The sequence below is a fragment of the Octodon degus genome, unplaced genomic scaffold, assembly GCF_000260255.1.
Source record: "Octodon degus isolate 3935 unplaced genomic scaffold, OctDeg1.0 scaffold00033, whole genome shotgun sequence".
Lineage (NCBI taxonomy): Eukaryota > Metazoa > Chordata > Mammalia > Rodentia > Octodontidae > Octodon > Octodon degus.
Window position 1 is genome coordinate 15,730,665 of NW_004524609.1, and position 6,448 is coordinate 15,737,112.

General features: G+C 48.0%; 2 pseudogenes across 1 annotated transcript; one reads left to right on the top strand and one right to left on the bottom strand.

The window, feature by feature from the left end:
* Positions 1–414: 414 nt before the first annotated feature.
* On the bottom strand, positions 415–1,433 carry LOC101560837 (annotated as a pseudogene). The gene has a single exon (XR_001117072.2). The product of XR_001117072.2 is annotated as a 40S ribosomal protein SA pseudogene (transcript).
* Positions 1,434–2,235: 802 nt separating this feature from the next.
* LOC101561231 lies at positions 2,236–3,741 on the top strand (annotated as a pseudogene).
* The last annotated feature ends 2,707 nt before the right edge of the window (positions 3,742–6,448 follow it).

Below are 6,448 nucleotides of genomic sequence, written 5' to 3' on the forward strand. Positions count from 1 at the left end.
AAAGAAAAGAAAAAAAAAAAACTTTTTCTGTTAGTAAGATGCAAAACCTACCCTAGGCCCCATAATAAAACTTTTTCACCAAAAAAAGAAAAACGATTATTTAAAGACCTGCTATTGTTAATATTCTTTTAGATGTGGTAAAGTTCCATATATGTGACACTGAGGATTGAACTCAAGGCCTTCAAACTGAGCTATAGTCTCAGCCTTTTTTTTTTTTTAGACAGGGTCTCCTCTGTAATTCAGGCTGACCCTTAATTACTCACTTTGTAGCTCAGGCTGGCCTCAAACTTACACCTATCCTCCTGCCTCAGCCTCCTGAGTGCAGGGATCACAGGCTTGTGCTACCATGCCCAGCTCAGTTTTCTATTTGGAGACAAATTCTTGGTTTTTTTTTTTTGTTTTTTTTTGTTTTTCTTAGAAATTGTTTTATTTTTCATCAGCCTCATTCCCACTTTGCTGAAGAGTTGGCAAAACAGCTCAAGACCACTCGGTGGTGGTTCCTACTCACTCAGTGGCCTGCGCGGTGGGGGCTGCAGACCAATCTTCTGTGGCCAGCTGAGCACTCCAGTCTTCAGTAGGAAACTGCTGAATGGGCACAGAGGGCACCTGCACACCCTCGGACCAGTCTGCGACCTCAGGCTGAGCAGCAGTGAACTCCGGTGCTGGTGCAGTCCATTCTCCCTGAAATTCCTCCTTGGTCACTGCCTTTTCAGCAGCAGCCTGCTCTTCTTTTTCAATCTCTTCAGGATCCTGGTAGAAGTAGAGATCAGGCATGACTTCCCATGGGTGTTCACGGGAGATGGTGCCACGCATGTGCAGCACTTCCCAGGCCAGCATCCACCACATCAGACCCACAGAGTGAGCTCCCTTATTGTTGCACAGGATGGCAATGTCCACATAGCGCAGAGGAGAATCTGTGTTGCACAAAGCAATGGTTGGCAGATTGACGTAAGATGCCTCCGTTAGGGGCTGGTGGTCAGCCCTGGGGTCAGTAACCACCAGAAGACGTGGCTCTCGGAAGGCTGCCTGGATCTGGTTAGTGAACGTTCCAGGAGTGAAGCGGCCAGCAATAGGAGTAGCTCCAGTGGCAGCAGCAAACTTCAGCACAGCCCGCTGGCCAGTGCTCCTGGAGGATATGACGCTGACATCAGCAGGGTTTTCAATGGCCACGATGGCTCGAGCTGCCAGGAGAAGCTTCTCCCAAGTCCGCTTCAGATTTATGATGTAGATTCCATCACTTTTCCTTTTATAGATATACTGCTCCATCTGGAAATCCAGGTTGGTGCCACCTAAGTGGGTTCCTACAGCAAGGAACTTGAGGACGTCCTCCTCCTTCATTTGCAGGACATCAAGGGCTCCGGACATTGTGAAGTTTCCCTTTAAGTTACGATGGGAATCAGGAACAACACCGTATGGACCCTGCCGGGGAGCACGGAAAGCCAAATTCTTGTTAAATCACTAAATTGCTTAGCTTAGATTCATGATCCTCCTGCCTCAGCTTCCAAGAATGCCCGGATTACCGATGTTGGCTTCCATACTAGGCTTGTGATTGGGTTCTTAATATTTTGTGGTGGTTGAAGGTGTACTTGGGAAACACATGCTAGACTGCTAAAGGATGAAATATCAGGATATGTACAACGCAGATAGAAATTTAAGGGGTTTATTTATTTATTTATTTATTTTTGGCAGATCTGGGGATTGAACTCAGGCCCTTGTGCTTACCAGGCAAGCGCTTATTCTACTAAGCCATCTCCCTGGCCCCTGAAAGTTTTAAACTTACAGCAAATGCGGCAAAATGTTACTATTAATTTTATTTATTTATTTATTTATTTGTTTATTTATTTTTGCAGTACCAGGCATCAAACTGAACTTGCACTTGCCAGGCAGGGGTTTATGCTGCTGAGCTATGTCCCAGGCCCTACTGTTTAATCTAAGTGGCAAAAATAGCACAGCACAGAGATGGGAGTTTGATTCCTAGTGTGCTGTGCAGGCCCTGCCCTCAGGGCGGGAGCTGAGCTGTGGATGGAGTCTGGGTGTGGCGGCATGCGCCTGTAATCCCAGCACTTGGGAGGCTGAAAACAGGAGAATCACTGAGTCCGATCTGTGTAGTAAGACCCTGTAGACCCTGTCCTAAATACATTTTTTTAAAAAATCTAAGTGGCAAAAATAAAGATGATTTTTTTTTTTGGTAATCTTTCTATATTTTTGTTTGAAAATATTTCAAAATTAGGGCTGGGGGGACAGGGCGCGCATGTTCTAGACTGCGCGGGGTGCTCGCCTCCTCCGCAGCACTCTCCCGGGTCAGTATCATCTCTGTTGAAGGAAAGGAGCGAGATCATGGCTTCAATCTGGGTTGGACGCCGAGGGACAGTAAGAGATGATCCAGGCTTTAGTCCATCAGTGGATGCTGAAGCGATCTGTAAGGCAATCAGAAAAATCAAAACTGATGAGAAAACGGTCAGCAGCATTCTGACAGAGAGATCCAATGCACAGCGGCAGCTGACTGTGGAGGAATATCAGGCAGCCTGCGAGAAGGAACTGAAAGTCGACCTGAAAGGTGACCTCTCGGGCCACTTTGAACATCTCATGGTAGCTCTTGTGACTCCCCCAGCAGTGTTTGATGCAAGGCAGCTAAAGAAGTCCATGAAGGGCACTAGAACAGATGAAGATACCTTGACTGAAATCCTAACTACCAGAACAAGCAGGCAAATGAAGGAGGTCTCGCAAGCCCATTACACAACTTATAAGAAGAGTCTCGGAGACGCCATCAGTTCTGAAACATCTGGTGACTTCTGGAAAGCTCTGCTGACTTTGGCAGATGGCAGAAGAGATGAAAGTCCGAAAGTGGATGAACATCTGGCCAAAAAAGATGCTCAGATTCTCTATAATGCCGGTGAGAACAAGTGTGGCACGGATGAAGATAAATCCACCGAGATCCTGTGCTTACGGAGCTTTTCACAGCTGAAACTAACATTTTTTTTTAATTTATTTTATTTATTTATTTATGTGTGTGTGTGTGTGTGTGTGTGTGTGTGTGTGTGTGTGTGTGTGTGTGGCCAGCTCAGCCCACCAGGGGGCAGGGCTGGCTGGCATGTGGTGCTGGGGGATTGAACCACGGTCCCTGTGCTTTGCTAAGCTTGTTCTAAGTAGGTGCTTTAGACCACTGAGCCATCTCACCAGCCCCTGAAACTAACATTTGATGAATACAGAAATATCAGCCAGAGGGACATTGAGGACAGCATTAAAGGAGAATTATCGGGGCATTTTGAAGACTTGCTGTTGGCCATAGTTCACTGTGTGAGGAACACACCTGCCTTTCTAGCTCAGAGACTGCACAGCGCTTTGAAGGGTGCTGGAACTGATGAGTTTACTCTAAACTGAATAATGGTTTCCAGATCAGAAATGGACCTTTTGGACATTTGCTATGAGTTTGAGAAGCACTGTGACTATTCCCTATATTCCGCCATCAAATCTGATACTTCTGGAGACTATGAAAGCGCACTCCTAAAGATCTGCGGAGGAGATGACTGAGTCAGGCTTGTCGCCCAAGCTTACCTGCTCTCACTGAGGTCCCCAACAGTTCTGCTTTCTTCTTTCCTGTAGTATTTAAAGTACACTCAAGTGTAAGACAGCAACTTCTTTGCCTCACAGTAATTGTATTTGTTCCATAGAACAACAACAACAAAAAAGTAATTATTTAGAGCAACTCTTTCATGATGTAGCTTATAAATGAAATTTTAAATGGCACTAAGAGTTTGTGGCTGGCCAAATAGCTCAGCAGACTAAGGCAGGCACAGGGACCGGGCTTCAATCCCCGGCCTGCCATGCTGGCCCCACCCCCAGGACGCGCTGAGAAGGCGATTGAGACTGGGCATGGTGGTGCCTGCCTGTAATCCTAGCACTTGGGAGGCTGAAAACAGGATCACTAGGAGTCTGATCTGTGTAGTGAGACCCTGTAGACCCTGTACTCAATACATAATAATGAAAAAAATGCAAATATTTCTGTTTCAGGAATAACAATCTAAATCGTTAAATATAAAAAAGAAAAGTAGTAAAAAATGGTTGCTTTTGTTCCATATGATTGATCTACTTGTTTTTAGAGTCTACTAAAATTGTGTGGTGTCCAGTGCCAAAAACTATTGATACTTGTTGTAAAAACTGTTACCGCTTTTAAAATATTTTTGTCAGGGCCGGGGAGATGGCTCAGCGGAATACGCACTTCTCTGGCAAGTGCAAGGGCCTGAGTTCAATCCCCGGTTCTGCAATAAAATAAAATAAATAAAATAAAATAAATATTTTTGTCTACTTCTTTGTTAATCAAGGTCTTTTGAATAAGGATTTTTTTTTTTGTTGTTGTTGTTGTTCCTTGCATGCCTTCAGGGCACGTTTGGCCAGCGGGAGAGTTGTGAGGTTCGAACTCCAGCCACCTGAGGCTGACAGCTTTGTGGAAGCAGCCACTTAAAGGACTGAGCTAGGCCCAGGCCCCCCAATCAAGGTCTTTTGAAACATTAAAATTTTAATGTACCATGAAAAAAAATTAAGGCTGGGGAGATAGCTCAGTAGAATAAGTGCTTGCCTAACAAACGCAAGGTCCTGAGTTCAATCCCCAGTACCACAAAAAAAGAAAAAGAAAGAAAGAAAAGAAATGAAAATATTCAAAACTAAAAATTGGGGAAAAAAATTAAAATTTGCATAGTACCACAAGCAGCTAATCCCAGCACTCAGGAGGCTGAAGCAAGAGAATCTCTATGAGTCTGAGGTCAGCCTGGGCTACACTGTAAGTTCAAGGGCATCCTGAACTAAATAGCTCTGTACTTGAGTCCTCTTTTTCTTCTTTTTTAAAATTTTTTTTCCCTGAGACAAGTTCTTGCTATGCAGCCCAGATGCTGCATCCCCACGCCTGGTTTGGGGTCCTCTTTCTAATAAGACATGGGGAGTACATGCCCCAGCAGTCCCCAGCCTCCAGTGGGTGGTAGTAGAGTCACAGGCCCTCCACCAGGCTGGGTTTAGCTGCTCCTTCCACTCCACCTCCATAGTCCTCTCTTCCAGAGTGGCTTGAGCACCTGCTGCAGTGGCTCAGGTCCACAAGGCACTGTGCTGTCCTAGCACACACTCACCTTTGTGCTGCAGCCACACTGTGCTCTTTCCACCATCCCACATCTGGAATCGAGCTGCTCTGAGCACCCAGCCTGTGCAGAACAACTCTCAGACAGTGGGTCAGCCAGGAGAGGCCTGAGGCTCCTGCTTCTGCAGTGAGTGAGCGCTCCACAGTCAGGCCAAGAGCTTGCAGTGCACGTATCTGGCTACAGCTGTGAGAACAAAGGCTCCAAGAGGCCATGTGACAGCCCCATTCAGTTCACCACACTTACTAAACATCTGCTATGTGCCAGGGACTACTGGGAGCTAGAGATTAAAAACTGTGCCTGGGCCAGGTGTGTTGGTGCACACCTGTAATCCCAGCATTCTTCAAGGATGAAGCAGGAAGATCACAAGTTCAAGCCTAGCCTGGGCAATTCTTTTTTTTTTTTTTTTTTTTTTTTGCGGAACTGGGGATTGAACTCAGACCCTTGCGCTTGCCAGGGAAGTGCTTATTCCACTGAGCCATCTCCCCGGCCCCATAGCCTGGGCAATTCAGTGACTTAGTGAGACCTTGTCTCCAAAAGGAAGCGTGGTGTATGGGTCAATAGATATATAGCTCAGCAGCATGCCAGGGCCCTGGGTTGGATCCCTAGCACTACATTAAAAAATAAAGAAAAGAGCTTAAAGCACTGTGAAGACACAGGGTATAGAAATCAAGGGAGGCGCACGGAACATCAGCAGTGTCTTCAGGATAAGGGTAAAGCAGGCTGAGTTGGAGGAGAGGCACCACGTGCTGAGCAGCCTGGCGCCAAGCTTGGGCTCTAAGCCACAGCATTTGGGGAGGGGCTGCCAGCAGTGGGTGGCTGGCAGAGCCTACAAAGAGGCAGAGCGAACTGGGGTCTTGCAGCTCCTTGGCATGCTCGGCTCTAACCCCGCATCCTGGTGCCCAGGTAACTGTGACAGCGGCACTTGAGAGACTCCGCCAACGACCTCCTGGACGGGGCAGGTTTGCACAGTAACCTGTAAAGCACAGCTGTAACAACCCATCCCGGCGGGGCCTGGCCTCTTCGTGAGTACTGTTACACACTCTTTAAGGAGGCTTCAGAAGCTGGCTCAAGGACCAGCGCTGCGGACCCAGCCCTTGCTTCGCACTGAGCGGTGGGAGAGGCTGAGAGCGCCCGGTGAACCGCGCGCGGAGCACGGCCCAGGATTCGGACTCAGAACCACCCCTGGGCCGGTACAGGGAAGAGCGGGGTGGGCGCGCCCCGCAGGGCTCGCAGCCCGGGGCCGCGCGGGACGGAGCGGACCGGCCACCGAAGGGGTGGGGTGGCCGCGGCCGGGCTGGCTCCTCCCCTGGCCTCCACGCCGC